This window comes from Rhinoderma darwinii, chromosome 6, assembly GCF_050947455.1.
Source record: "Rhinoderma darwinii isolate aRhiDar2 chromosome 6, aRhiDar2.hap1, whole genome shotgun sequence".
NCBI lineage: Eukaryota > Metazoa > Chordata > Amphibia > Anura > Rhinodermatidae > Rhinoderma > Rhinoderma darwinii.
Window position 1 is genome coordinate 125,635,985 of NC_134692.1, and position 16,517 is coordinate 125,652,501.

The 16,517-nt window shown below is 39.6% G+C and overlaps 1 protein-coding gene across 1 annotated transcript in view; it reads left to right on the forward strand.

Annotated features, from left to right (window-relative positions):
- The window catches only part of FAM20C (FAM20C golgi associated secretory pathway kinase), a 131,490-nt gene that overhangs the window by 12,339 nt on the left and 102,634 nt on the right, over window positions 1-16,517 (forward strand). The gene's annotated exons all lie outside the window — the stretch shown is intronic.

Consider the following 16,517-nt stretch of genomic DNA (forward strand, 5'->3'; position numbering starts at 1 on the left):
GGAGGACCTACATAGCAAAATCAAAATGGTATTCAACCCACTGGCAAAGACTTTCAATTAGCCATCCATATCCCATCTCCTTAATGCATGCCCTCAGCTGGCTGCCCACACTCCCGCTTATACTTGTCAAGATTGGCAGAGCTGTAAAAGCGGGGTAATCAAAGGCGTTCCTAGAAAAGAAGGGACCCCAAAGCAAAGATGAAAATGCACCCCTCCCCCATTACAATGTGCCAGGTTTTGCCACCAGGCCAGTAGGGTCTACTGTTTATTTCCCCCTCCACACAATTTCTATGAGCCTTGGGACAATTCCTGACCTTCTCCTATGTTAACAATGCAGTGTTTCATGAAAGGGGAGTTCTCCAGAGGTTCACAGCATTGGGGAAGGGACTAACTGTGCGGCCCTCCAAGGGCCGCACAGCAGCATGGTCTGCCTATATGGTATGTACACCCTTATGTGTAGCATTATATAGCTTTCTCAGCACTTTAGATTTTGAGGCAGGAAGGAAATTGCAGATGGGGGGCAAATATGTAAAATTGTTCTTCCCTATAGAGAGTTTGATCAGCACATGGGATTGATGATAGATAGATAGATAGATAGATAGATAGATAGATAGATAGATAGATAGATAGATAGATAGATAGATAGATAGATAGATAGATAGATAGATAGATATGAGATAGATAGATAGATAGATAGATAGATAGATAGATAGATAGATAGATAGATAGATAGATAGATAGATAGATAGATAGATAGATAGATAGATAGATAGATAGATAGATAGATGATGATAGATAGATAGATAGATAGATAGATAGATAGATAGATAGATATGAGATAGATAGATATGAGATAGATAGATAGATAGATAGATAGATAGATAGATAGATAGATAGATAGATAGATAGATAGATAGATAGATAGATAGATAGATAGATGATGGATGGATGGATGGATGGATGATACAGTAGGAATACTGAAATTGTCGTGTGAGTCTTCCCACAGTTGTAGTTTCCCAACCACTGAATAGTCAAATTTTAGTTACCACTGGTCTAGAAGCACGTAGCAATATAAAAAAAATATATATATATATACACTTGTTTACTCTGTGAAATAGCTGCCTGTATATTATGCCTGGACTTGTAGTTTTAGAACTGAGGGGGTTCATTTAGTTCAGGAAATTTCATGTGTCTTGCTCATGGCAGAAGCTTGGCTATTTATAAATGTAAAGCACATGTTTTATAAGAGTCGTGTCTATTTAAATACATTCCCACTTTGTGGTTTTGTCAATGACTTAGTGTTTTTAAAACACCGGTGGGGAAGGAGGGATAGTGAGATCTTAGACTGAGCCTGGCAGCGAAAATCATAACACCGGGAAAACATGCGATGGTGAAGAAAGAATTCATTTCTGCATAGAAGTAGTATCGATTCTGGTCAAGGACCTATGTGTTATCGGTTTCTTACCTATATTTATAAACCTACTATAGGGGCCTTATGTGTCTTAGATTGTTAGGAGCTCGGATTTAGGACTAGGACATCATCTGTATGACGTGTCTTGCTTGAGTTTTTCATAAACTTTAAAAACATAAAAGGAAATGAACATGATGAACCCACAGATAAGTAAAAAGAAACAAACCACAACTTAAAGGGGTTGTCTCTTTTTTCCATTGGTGCAATCTGTGGGGAAGCTAGGTAGCAAGTGTTTAGTTTGCCTGCAGCACCACCACAGGGGAAATAAAGTATTACATGATGCCCATTGAACTCGAATGGCTGTCCATGTAACACGCGAATGTGATGGATCCTCCAGAGAGCGAGACGCTCTTTGTAGATGCTCTCTGTTCCGGCTATGTGATGGAGGTCATGAATGAGGGACCCCAGCTTTCTTAACTCAGAATTATCTAATAGGAAATTGTATTTTTATTAGGCAATGTATATAAATGTCACCAAATAAAATGGAGATGTCTATGTGGAGCTTGTTTCTCATTCAGGTATTCTGTTTTTTTGCCCCAGATTAAACACAAAAAGTTGGTAATACATGACCCATTGGGCTTTGGATTGGACTAAATGTTCGAAATATAGGACTCTTGTGTTGGAAACATCAGTGGAACAGGTTGAGTCTTTGACTGGGTAGATACCATGATAAATGAGGTCACTGTGTATGACTGACTTTAGTCATTGGCTCTAGTGTACTAGTATGTGTTAATCTATATTGTAGAAAAAGGAGAGAATGCACGGCGCCACTCTGATGTATGCGGGTTTTTTTTTTAGAAACCATACGTAAGCTGCTGCCACGGTCCGATTCGGTAAACAATGATGTAACCGCCAGAAATCAGGTAGAAAAATGTATAGAAAATATGGACCAACAAAACGGCGCTGCTTAAATTATGATGTTCATAATTTACTATACCGGATTTTGTGTATATGTGTGTGTTTTACCCGGTCAGACTACATACTAATAACTACATTTTAGAATATTGATATTCTTTAATTTCACGCATCCATTTATTAACTGTTTATTAACTGTTTTTTATTGAATAACTTATCATTTTTGTAGTTTTGTCTCGTGTCACTTTTAACCTTTGCATGACGCCAGGATTGATGTTTGGCCTGTGCAGATTTGGCGGGGTTTTTTTTCAGTTGTTTTCATTGTCATCTAATTGTATTTAAGGTGTAACATTGTCTGTTTTATTTCAGGCCTGATGAAGACATCAGTTCAATGTCGTAACGCGTAGCCCATCGTAATAAATCAATTTATGTTACTACAGTGATCCTCATTATATGTTTAGCAGCGCCGTTTTGTTGGTCCATATTTTCTATATATTTTTTCGTCCTACTAATATGTGTGGCAGGGCTGGCGCCAACACCAGTCGAGTCCAGGCAGATTCTAAGACCCACTGGGCTTGAGGTTGTCCATGGTGATCTTTGTAAGTAGTCTCTAAATTTGAAGGCTATGGACACCTTTGCATATTTTTTATTTCATTTTTTAGTCATTGTATGTATTATGTGGAATAAAACATTTCTGAGATTGTTTTTAATTTTAAACATTTTATTGTTTTTCTTCTACAACTGAAATGTATCATAATACACTGAAAGATGCTCGATTCTGTACAGTCTCAATCCCGACAGCAGGTTCCCTGTCGCCTTAGTCTCCTCTCGTGAATGCGCATCTTAGCTCAAATCAGATTTCAGCTTAGGTGCGCATTGTCAAAAGGAGAAGAGGGGCTGGACACTGAGCCGACAGGGAGCCGTCTGTCTGGATTGAGACTGGACAGAGTAATAGAAAAACTGTAAAAAAAATTAATTAAAACTAATATAAGAATTGTTTTATTCCGCATTGAGATTGAGACTGGACAGAGTAATAGAAAAACTGTAAAAAAAAATAATTAAAACTAATATAAGAATTGTTTTATTCCGCATACACAATGCATTAAAAAAATTATATTAATATGCAAAGGTGTCCGTAGTCTTCAAGTTAACAGTGGGGTAGACAGGGGTGTTGCCCAAGGGCACACATAAACCTGACGCCAGTCTTGGAGATAGGGAAGGAAATGTTGAATCCAATCATTGTACAGTTCTAAGAAAGATTCCGGTGATATACAAATAGTATAGCAAAATAATAGTTCAATCACCTATTATGATCTGCAAAGGTGTTAACCTGTTCTTCACATGTGAGGGATGCTGCAGAAAATCTGGCCAGATTTGTCATGTGTTTAAATATTTATTAAACTGGATTAGAGCCGCTTATAAAATGAGGAATGAGTTGGCGCGGGCATAGGGCACGCAGCAGTGATTTGGCAACGGATTACAAATAACTTTCAACCGCCAGCTTCTTTATTGAGTAAACAACATTGTTATCCTATTGAAAAGTGGAGAAAGTGCGGTCTTCAAACTTGCTGTAAAACTTAGTGAAATATGGTATCATTGATTTGTTTATGGAGATAGAGGCAATAAACCTGCCCAGATGCCGCAGATTGATGGCCATTTCTGTGATGAATGAACAAGAGGGGCCTTTCAATGCAATGAACAAAAGTGGTTTGAATCCTGTAATGTTTCTTGCTGTTGGAATAAGAAGTAGTCTCATCTCAGAAGGGCTCGGGAGCGATAGTTCTTCTGCTTTAATATGAAGAATGCTACGGCCTTGTCATTTTTGTACATATAGGTAGTGAGAGTTCATATACAAGTATGTAAAAGCCTGAGGCCTCCGCAAATGGAAAATTTAACAACTGGTTTTGTCTCTCTTGGCAAGAAGTAAATTGAAGGAATGAAATGTGAAAACTCTTAGACAGTAATGTAATCTAATGGTCAGGTTTACTAAAATCACCCATTTCAGAGCATGACTGGCTTAGCCACAAGGCAGAATACCTAGGAAGCTATAACATTTTGCTAGCAAAACACCCTGTACCTACCTAAAGAATCAAGCATAGTTATAGGCTTAAAGGGGATATAATAGATTAGAAAAGGGGTCTGCTTTTTTCTCCAGAATGCACCACCTGTGTGTTAATTGATGCTGAGCTGCAATACCAGACATAGCCCTTGGACAAGAGTGGCGCTATTTCTAGAAAAAAAAAATCAGACCCTTTTTCTAATCCTGGACAACCCTTTAAAGACAGCAGGGTGTCTTAGCCTGGGTGACCAAACCTTAAGATACTTATAAACTAACACATAGTGCCAACATAAGACATACAGAGTACTGCCCCTGCTACAACTAGCTACTTAGGAGTGATCATAGAGTAGGTATAGTCACAGTACAGAAAAATAATGGTCATACAATACTGGCAGCCAAATAGTAGTGCCTCTTAGCAGTACCCATGCAATAGGAGAACCACATCAAAGTACCTGAATAATAATACCAGCCACAAAGGGCCAGCCACACAGAAGGGTACATACACTAATATTAGCCTGCACTAGTGCCAAACACATAATAATGCCCACAGAACAGTAACATTCATATTAGGCTCTGTTCTGTTCTTTTCAGGCAGGCTTCAGTTGAACTTTTCTACCTTAGAATAGCGTAGCATGCTGCAGTATTGTATCAGGCAAAAGAACCTGATGCCTGATGGAAACATTACTGATCTGTTATAAGTCAATGGAGAAAAAAATGGACCAGTCATAACTGATCTTGACGGATCATAATGGATCATAAGTCATGATGCAAGTCTGAATAGAGCCTATGGGGCTTTGCACATCTTGTTTGGAGGCTCGAATAGGGGCCTCCATCGTAGATCCAGCAGGGGTTATCGGAAACAATAGCACAGTATGCTTCACTATTGTTTCTAGTAAAATCACGAACACCCCCGACGGAAAGCCGACGGAACCCTTTGAAGTCAATGGGATCCGTCGACCGCCGGAGAGATCCGTTGTGCAATGGAACCGTTGCTTCCGGTATTCCCTTGTTCTGCTCCTCTGACGGAACAACGGAAAAACCCAAAACAGATGTGGACAGCCCCTAAGCCATAATAGATAGAATTATTAGTTAATAGTAAGATATTGTTTAGTGCTGTTCACATAATGTTCGCATAAGGCTGGGTTCACACCTGCATCTGTGTTTCCATTGTTCTGCTCGGTCAGAGGAGAAAACAACATAAATCCTGGAAGCGCCGGTTCCAATGTACGACGGACACCATCGGCACCAGATGGAACCCATTGACTTGAATGGGTTCCAAAGGGTTTTGGTAAGGGTGTCCATGGTTTTACTGGAAACAATAGCACAGCATGCTGCAATATTGTTTCCGGTATCTTCTTTAGGATTTGTGACATAGGCCCCTAACGGAGCCTTCAACGCAGATGTGAATCGGCCCTAACTCTGATTAGTCCCTGTTTCCCTTTAGACCTTATGATTTCAGTCAAATAGACACGCTACAAACCAGTATCATACAAAGCCAATTAATCAATGTATGTTTTTGAGTGAATGAAAGTCAGAGCCCACGAAAACATAGGAAAAGTTGCTCTGGTCACTTTTGACCCCATGGTGCCAGAGCTACAACACTGCAGTATGGGTAACCGATGAGCCAGATTGACCGTTATGCCAATAAATGACTGGATAATCTAGTCTCTGCTTCAATTATGATCTGTCACTTTTAGATATTTCCAAGGAAAGTTCCTACTGCCTATATTCTCTTTATATTTTTCTATTAAATTGAGAATTATTGTATTACTATAGCTACTGGCACCCAATACATACCCTAAGGCCCGGTAGACTGTTCACAACAGCCACAAAGGGAGCGTTGTCAAAGGGAAAATCAGCATTTTGATGGTTGCAGTGGGTTTTGTAGCAGCTGGCTCCGATACCACAAAAATCAATGCTCTCCAGAGCCTCAGTAATATGGTTATTCTCTATATAATAACCCTCAGAGGATGAATTTTCTGGGGGATGTAAAATGCAATGTAAAGTAAAATGCTGCTATTAAGAAAAACTCATATGCTGTCTCCAAGAAATTTTTGTCCATGTGTAGTCATAAAACTGCTGCAAAATTATGATTATAATTATTTGCTAGTTATGTAATCACGTCAGATTTTCCATGTACTGGATTTGGCTGAACTTGCATATCTTTCTGAAGAAGAAGAAGGGACGTGTTGTGTGATACTTGTTTTAGGCCAGTGTAGTTTTTCGTAAACTTTTGAACTTCGGACCTGTCTTTTTAGTATGTACCGTAGAGTACAAATAGTTTCTGCTCTAATTCTAATCTAATTTTGATGCCTTAAGCTCAAAGAAACGAATTGCTGTACCTCGGAAACAAGGAGATTATATTGGAAAATTAAACTGTTTGGCCGGGTTTGAAGGCTCCTTAACAAAGAAGCTCAATTGGCATAGGGGATGAGGTGCCCCAACTCCTAGTACAGGATCTTAATGGATAACATTAATTTAAAGGGAAATACACGTTATGACATTTGAGATCTCTCCTACTATGGTGTCGAGGTAAAAGCAATTCTGTTTATGAATCAGTCAGATCAGTATGAAGACATGTAGAAGTCCCTCCATGGCCATCCTTGGTTGATGCTCTGTGCACTACCTTCTTTTGATGTTTCCCATATGGTGCCAAGATAATGCAATAATATACTGCCCAAATAACATTTTAGTAAGATGCCTAAATAACACTGTCCAATCAATAAAACTTGGGGGCCTGATGAAGGCCCCCTGGTCCACCATCTTTGTACTCCTAGTCAGTATCACGATATACTGCAAGCGATCCAGTGATCGATGTTTTATGTCCCCTAGGGGGAGAAGTAAAAAAAAGTAACAAACATAAAATAAAAAATAATCATTTTTTTTTTTTAAAGTGAACACAAAACCTTTTACCCATTTTCCCTCAAGCACAATGTAAACATTTTTTAAAATGAACATATCTGGTATCGACGCATTCATAAATGTCTGAACTATTACAATATATCATTATTTAGTCTGCACGGTGAACGCTGTAAAAAGTTTAACATTTAAAACTTCTAAATTGTTGTTTTGTGGTCACTTCATCTCCCACAAAAAATGAAATAAAAAGTGATCAAAAAGTCTCATGTACCCCAATATATCTCATGTATACCAATATATCTCATCTATACCAATTGAAACTACAGATCGACCTGCAAAAAATAAGCCCTGGTACCGCTAAATAGACTTAAAGAGGCTCTGTCCCCACATTATAAGTGCCCTATCTCCTATATAAGAAGATCGGCGCTGTAATGTAGGTGACAGTAATGCTTTTTATTTAGAAAAACTATCTATTTTAAACCACTTTATGAGCGATTTTTAGCTTTATGCTAATGAGTTTCTTAATGCCCAAGTAGGCGTGTTTTACTTTAGACCAAGTGGGCGTTGTACAGAGGAGTGTATGACGCTGACCAATCAGTATCATACACTTCTCTCCATTCATTTACACTGCACTAGCGCTATAGCTATATCGTTATGTGCAGCTACATACACAAACACTAACATTACTGCAGTGTCCTGATAATGAATATACATCACTACCAGCCAGGACATGATGTTTATTCAGAATCCTGACCACTTCTGTGAGATTCCAGCAAGGCAAACGTAATCTCGTTTGAAATTACAGGTTACATCGTAATCTCACGAGATTACGTTTGCCTTGCTGTAAATCTCACAGAGATTCTACAGACGTGTCAGGATTCTGAATAAATATCACGTCCTGGCTGGTAGTGATGTATATTCATTATCAGGACACTGCAGTAATGTTAGTGTTTGTGTATGTGGCTGCACATAACGATATAACTATATCGCTAGTGTAGTGTAAATGAATGGAGAGAAGTGCATGACGCTGATTGGTCAGCGCCATACACTCCGCTACAACGCCCACTTGGTCTAAAGTAAAAACACGCCCACTTGGGCATTAAGAAACTCATTAGCATAAAGCTAAAAATCGCTCATAAAGTGGTTTAAAATAGATCGTTTTTCTAAATAAAAAGCATTACAGTCACCTACATTATAGCGCCGATCTCCTTATGTAGGAGACAGGGCACTTATAATGTGCTGACAGAGCCTCTTTAAAACTAAGAAAGTTATGGCGACAAAACTCAAATTTTATTTTAACAATCAGTTTTTTCCTTGTAAAAGTAGTAAAAGATAAAGAAAACTATATAAATTTGGTATCGCTGTAATCGTATTGACCCGCAGAATAAAGTTAACATGACGTTTTTACCGCATGGTGAACGGCGTAAAAACAAAACCACCCAAAAGATTGAGGAATCGCTGTTTTTTTCCTATTCCACCCCACAAATATTTTTTCCAGTTTCCCACTACATTATATGGAATAATAAATGGTGCTGTATAAAACTACAACTCGTTCCACAAAAAAACAAACCTTCATACGGCAATATTGATGGAAAAGGAAAAAAGTTACAGCTTTTGGAAGGTGGGGGGACGACGACAAAAGTGAAAATCTAAAAAATGGCTGCGGCGGGAAGGGGTTAATATGAAATTCTCTTTTAGGGTCCATCAGTCAAAAATGTTAATGTAGTGACAAGTAAAGTGCTGATCTTCTGGAAGTGCTGAAAAAGTTTCCAGGGTACTCAGAGTAGCAAAATGGAACATGTCCGACTTGTTATATGTCAACTGAACAAAGTGTCTTGTAAAGAGTTGAAGCTTCATCATCTCTGCAACTGGGACATTTTATGTCAGAGGTGCTGAAAGTGTCAAACTGTCACCGCCATGTCACACGTTGTAGCTGCATGTATATTTCATCACGCTGACTTTTATGTCTTGTCTCTATAACGTGATAAATCAGCACCTCCGTGAGCTCTACCAGTCCATCAAAAAGTCAGGGGAGGGAAGTAAGAATCCTGTTCTGTTACAGCCACCGGAGATGCTCAATCATATATGAAATCCAGACATTTATGTCAAGTTGTCTTCAAAGGTAAAAAGTAGACCATAGTCAAGTCAAGTTCTTCCAACATACTCAGGCGCTCACTCAGATATTCCCTCAGGCTCTCCATCACTCACTGAGATATTCCCTCAGGCTCTCCATCACTCACTCAGATATTCCCCCAGGCTCCCCATCACTCACTCAGATATTCACTAAGGCTCTCCATCACTCACTCAGATATTAACTCAGGCTCTCCATCACTCACTCAGATATTAACTCAGGCTCTCCATCACTCACTCAGATATTCCCCCAGGCTCTCTATCACTTACTCAAATATTTACTCAGGCTCCCCATCACTCACTCAGATATTCACTCAGGCTCTCCATCACTCACTCAGATATTCCCTCAGGCTCTCCATCACTCACTCAGACATTCCGTCAGGCTCTCCATCAGTCACTCAGATATTCCCCCAGGCTCCCCATCACTCACTCAGATATTTACTCAGGCTCTCCATCACTCACTCAGATATTCACTCAGGCTCTCCATCACTCACTCAGATATTCACTCAGGCTCTCCATCACTCACTCAGATATTCCCCCAGGCTCTCTATCACTTACTCAAATATTTACTCAGGCTCTCCATCACTCACTCAGATATTCACTCAGGCTCTCCATCACTCACTCAGATATTCACTCAGGCTCTCCATCACTCACTCAGATATTCTCTCAGGCTCTCCATCACTCACTCAGACATTCCCTCAGGCTCTCCATCAGTCACTCAGATATTCCCCCAGGCTCCCCATCACTCACTCAGATATTTACTCAGGCTCTCCATCACTCACTCAGATATTCACTCAGGCTCTCCATCACTCACTCAGATATTCCCCCAGGCTCTCTATCACTTACTCAAATATTTACTCAGGCTCTCCATCACTCACTCAGATATTCACTCAGGCTCTCCATCACTCACTCAGATATTCCCTCAGGCTCTCCATCACTCACTCAGACATTCCCTCAGGCTCTCCATCAGTCACTCAGATATTCCCCCAGGCTCCCCATCACTCACTCAGATATTTACTCAGGCTCTCCATCACTCACTCAGATATTCACTCAGGCTCTCCATCACTCACTCAGATATTTACTCAGGCTCTCCATCACTCACTCAGATATTTACTCAGGCTCTCCATCACTCACTCAGATATTCCCTCAGGCTCTCCATCACCCACTCAGACATTCCCTCAGGCTCTCCATCACTCACTCAGATATTCCCTCAGGCTCTCCATCACTCACTCAGATATTCCCTCAGGCTCTCCATCACCCACTCAGACATTCCCTCAGGCTCTCCATCACTCACTCAGATATTCCCTCAGGCTCTCCATCACTCACTCAGATATTTCCCCAGGCTCCCCATCACTCACTCAGATATTTACTCAGGCTCTCCATCACTCACTCAGATATTCACTCAGGCTCTCCATCACTCACTCAGATATTTACTCAGGCTCTCCATCACTCACTCAGATATTCACTCAGGCTCTCTATCACTCACTCAGATATTCACTTAGGCTCTCCATCACTCACTCAGATATTTACTCAGGCTCTCCATCACTCACTCAGATATTCACTCAGGCTCTCCATCACTCACTCAGATATTTACTCAGGCTCTCCATCACTCACTCAGATATTCACTCAGGCTCTCTATCACTCACTCAGATATTCACTTAGGCTCTACATCACTCACTCAGATATTTACTCAGGCTCTCCATCACTCACTCAGATATTCACTCAGGCTCTCTATCACTCACTCAGATATTCACTCAGGCTCTCCATCACTCACTCAGATATTTACTCAGGCTCTCCATCACTCACTCAGATATTCACTCAGGCTCTCTATCACTCACTCAGATATTCACTCAGGCTCTCCATCACTCACTCAGATATTCACTCAGGCTCTCTATCACTCACTCACTCACTCAGATATTTACTCAGGCTCTCTATCACTCACTCAGATATTTACTCATGCTCTCCATCACTCACTCAGATATTCACTCAGGTTCTCTATCACTCACTCAGATATTCACTCAGGCTCTCCATCACTCACTCAGATATGGCTGAAACTTGTGCCATTCAATCCATATCCACAGACTGTTTTGGAACAGACACACACCTATAGATGAAAAATGGAGATGGGAACAACACTCCCCTTGGTTCCGTTTTAGATGTTTATGGTGCATGCTAAACCAAGGGCATGGTCCTAACCTTCCCCAAACAACGTATAGTAGAAAAAAGAAGGTAGGCAGCAGTTAAAGGGTGATGATAAATCACCTGTGGTTTGTTCCAGGGTGCAACTTTTCTTGTGTAAGCGTTTATCAAGCATACCCGTAAGTTTTTATCAGGCGTATGCTTGATAAATGCTTACACAAGCCGAAATGTTGCACCGCGGAATAAACCACCAGTAATTTATCCTCACCCTTTGAGTGCTGCCTACCTTTTTTTTCTAACTCACACCTATAGATGACACATGTCAGCATGCATCCCAAGCTTCACTCTAAACCTATCTTGACAGCTCCCCTAAAATTTATATTTTAGGAAATACTTGTATTCTCCATCAAATAACAGTTCTGAAGCATTTTTTCTTACAACTCTGCATTGTGGTGTTCCTCTGTTATTCCTCCTATAAATTTATAAATAAATTGACAACTGGGTGTTACCATTCTCCTTGTCAAGAGGCGTGTCTATACACAGTCTCACTCTGTCAGCTGTGATTGGACAGTGTCACACCCAACATGTCACACCCAACATGTTACACCCAACATGTCACACCCAGTTGTCAATTTATTCATACATTTCTAGGAGGAATCACAGAGGAACATTACAACATAAAGTTCTAAGAAAATATGCTACAGAATTGTTATTTCATGGGGAATACAATATTTACTAAAATAGACGTGACAGGAGAGGTGACGGGTCCTATTTATCAACTTTAATGTCACACAAATCAGTAGAAATTGATATTCTTGCATGACAGTTGTTCAAAATTTCCACTGTCTTCTCTGGGAAGAAAATGAAAGTTTTGTGTTTTAAATATTTAAAATTACTACACAATTCTAAATTTTCAATCTCAATCACATGAAAGTTGTAAGAGTATTGTGCTGGACGGCGCATGCAAGATCGCTCGATTAAGGAGGCAATACTGCAAGATCAAACTTCACTTCTATCATTCAGCAAATAGTGATGTCAGTATAAATCTAGAGGATGCATACAAAGAAATCATACATACAGGTACACATTTGACATATATAGTTTATTTTTATTTAAAGAACAAAAAGGAAAATTTAGGTGATGGTGATTATCATCATCATTATCAACAATTCATCATCAATAACATTAACATCATCGTCATTATCAGTTTATCATCATCATCATCTTTATTATCATGAATTCCTCATCATCATCATCATACAATATTGAATTAAATATCATTATTATCAACAATTTATCATCACTATTATTCATGATGATGTAAAGTGATAATAATAATGATGATGATGATGATGATGATATCATCATCATCATCATCATTATAATTATCATCATCACTTTATTATCATTACTGTCAATAAATCATCTTCATTAATTTTTCCCAATCCTCATCTTATAATTGAATATCATCATCATCATCATCAATAATTCATCCTCATTATCATCTTCTAATTGAATATCATCATCATCATCATCTTCATTAACAATTCATCCTCATCATCAATAGTCCATCATCATCATCATCATCTTACAATTGAGTATCATTATCAACCACTCTTCTTCATAATAATCATCATCATCAATACATCATCAACGTCACCATTAGTATAATCATCATGATGATTGCTATCACTGTATCATTATGATTACTGTCAAATCCTCATCATTCGCATCATAATGATCCATTCATCACTTTCTTCTTCATCATCATCATCATCATCAGTATCTTCCCAGTTACTGGTTTCCTCAATCTCTGCCTCAGTCCACCCCCAGAACTCTTGCATAATGTCATGGCAGTCTTTAGTGTGGACATAACCGTGGTTAATAATGAAGTAGCGGATGAAATATTAATGATACGGCCATATTGCAGTCTACATTGAGGACTAAAATGTTTGTGAATGTTATGAAATGGAATAATCCACGGGTGTGACCTGAAGGTGCGTTCCTTGTGAGACGTGTTCACCTCTTCCCTCTACTCTTGTGCAGGTTAAAACATTTCTAGTATTTGTATCTTTGCAGTTGGCCTAAGGGTCATTCATTATCAAGTTCATTCAACTGGGAAGACTGGAAATAAGCAGGATCACGCGAGTACAACCATCTCACAGCGGCACTAACATATCTCTCTTACCTTTACTGCAAGATACCTAAATGACCCTCATCTTCTAATTATTTCCACTTTTGTATTAGGGGGATTCTGGCAATGTAATAGAAAACATAAGTTAATGGGAGCAGCGATCCCCAGGAGATCAGCCAATAATGAAGCAGTAATTAAAGTGGCCAGGCTTACATAATATGTGTTAAATAACCAAATCCTAGCCCTTTCTTGTCTGCAGTGCGGCTATTCTCGGTATAGAAGGCTGGAGAGAAGTCATGGATCTAATCCTTTATAGAGACAAATGGATACATTGAGTTTAGTAGGAAATCAAATAGCAAGAAAGCATTATGGTGCCAAAAATGTGCCACATAAGAACGTCACTTAGCTCCAGACTCCATAGCTGGTTGACCATTATGGGAGATTGAGGTCAACAGCAGTTGACGTACCGAAGGTTTGGGTCCTTGCTTGAGGCAGTCAATCATATGACAAATAGCTTCAACTTAATAAACTGTGCATTACTTTAGCTTGCAAAATTGTGCACAATGCTTTTGATGCAGCCTGCCTAGTAGAATACCATCAGATGGACATTTTCCCGGGATTCCTTAAAATGTAGCTAAACGTTTGACAAGCTTCCGACATGTCATAGTGACATGTAAGAAATTTGGATTGGTGGGGATCCGAGCACTGAGACCCCCACCAATCGCTAGAACGAAGCAGATGAAGTGCTCGTGTGAGCGCTCAGCCGCTTCGTGTCTGTTCGGCTTTTTACGGAAATAAATGTATCGTGTACGGACTCAATAGAAAGTCTATGAGCCCGTACTCCGATACATCGGCTTTCCGAAAAAAGTCAAACAGACACAAAGTGGCTGAGCGCTCACACGAGCGATTCAGCTGCTTCGTTCTAGCAATTGGTGGGGGTCTCAGTGCTCGGACCCCACCAATACAAACTTCTGACATGTCACTATGACATGTCAGAAGTTTGTCAAACGTTTAGCTACACTTTAAACATATTCTGTTGGATCCATGATTTGTCTATTTGGTTTCGATTTTCCTGAATGTTACATTCAATCATGTGTCAAATTTTAGTTCTAGACCTCAGTGTAGTTAATGGGGTGCAGGGGTTGCAGTCGCACCAAGGTCACAGTTCCTATCGGCCCATAGACCCCTCTTCTTCAAATAGGGCAACAGGAGTGTAAATATCATGTGATAACAGATTTTGCATTGGGGTTCGGGTTAAAGCCATTCTTCTGTGTAGACCTATAGTATTTTAGGCTGCAAAGAATTGATTTGAATTTTGTTCTATGGGTCCGGTAGTTGCTGTGGATGTTTTTCAACAGTCTCTACTATTCCATTCTCTCAGGTTCCCATAACAAGAATGATAAGGAATTTTTAATAATGAAGTATGTTCTTTAGATAAGATCAAATTTCACGAAATTTGTTTAGGGTCCGATTTGATCAATCAGCCATCTTATTAATTTTGGTTCGAATAAATTAGTTGGGAATCGCAAGTGCCCCCATTGCCCTGAAAACTCGTGTCTGACTCTGATATCTTCTGGGAGGGTATCCAAGTCCTTTCAAGCTCTTTAACACCAAGACAGCATGAGTAATGTCATCCATCTATACCCCTCATGATTGGCTGTGCTAGAGGGAGGGATAACTACAGTGCATTTTGGGAAAACTGCCTACAAATCAATATAGGGAAGCCCGCTCACAATGATGTGATCCTTTTTTTAATCTGTAAATTGGGGGCCACCATCGTGCTGCCCAAACGTATCTCAGATTTTGCAGAATCCAAAACTTTTGGGAAATTCAAACCAAATTCAATTAGTAAAGAATCAATTCACTAATCGATTATATTCTTCTATAGACCAGACGCTCAAAATCCTATCACCAAAACTGGCCTGGTCCACAGAGTATTGTCTCTAGATCTTTTGGCACCAGATATGTAAAGTTCAGATTCCTTATGTCAATTCTGTAAGGCGCCAGTTTTTTTCCTTTGGTACACAGACATTTGGATTTGTGTCCAGACACTCTGGAGGAGAACAATACCATAAATGATTGATGTATGAACTCTCGTTTGCATAACTGGTGCCAAAAGGGTTAGTGTCTGCTATATCCAGACCGGTGCCAAAAGTCAGCATCTACAGGAGCATCAGAACATCAGAAGGAGAACATAGGTCGATATTAAATGAAAATGTTCTCCTGTGACAGATTCTCCTTAAGAAAATGAACCCTTTACAATAGAACATAAAATAGTACTACCTAATTCCACAGCCAGAGTCAGCACCAGGCAAACTAGGCAGGAGGCCAGGGCCCACTAGGTTTAAGGGGCCCATGACCATGGATTTCTGGATAAAAATGCTTTATCCTTGTCAAGCCAAGGGTGGGGTATTTTGTCAAGTTGCTAAAATGTTATCAAGTTGTTTCTGCGAAACTGGGGAAACGACCAATATGGATGCATTATGGTTCCCAAAATGTTTTTCGCTCAATTTCCTCATTGTGTAGTGGAATCTGAGAGGTGGATGTATTACCTTATGATGAGGGGATTTGCTATTCAGATGTCTAGAAAGCGGCTTGTATCCTTTATGGGAACTGTAATGGGAAACTTATTGTTGGTCATTCAACCTACCCAGTAACAAATATAACTAAGAAGTAATTCTATCAAATTTGCAAAAAGTTGACACAATCTCCAGGATCTCAAATGCCTTTTCTTTACATCTACTGTATATAGCAGATCATAGTGATTTTCTTACCATCATGCCACATTTCTAAACCATTTCCTCTTTAAGAGTTAAAGGGAACAGGTTACTTGTATTTGCACTCATTTCCACAGAACGTTGTCTATTACT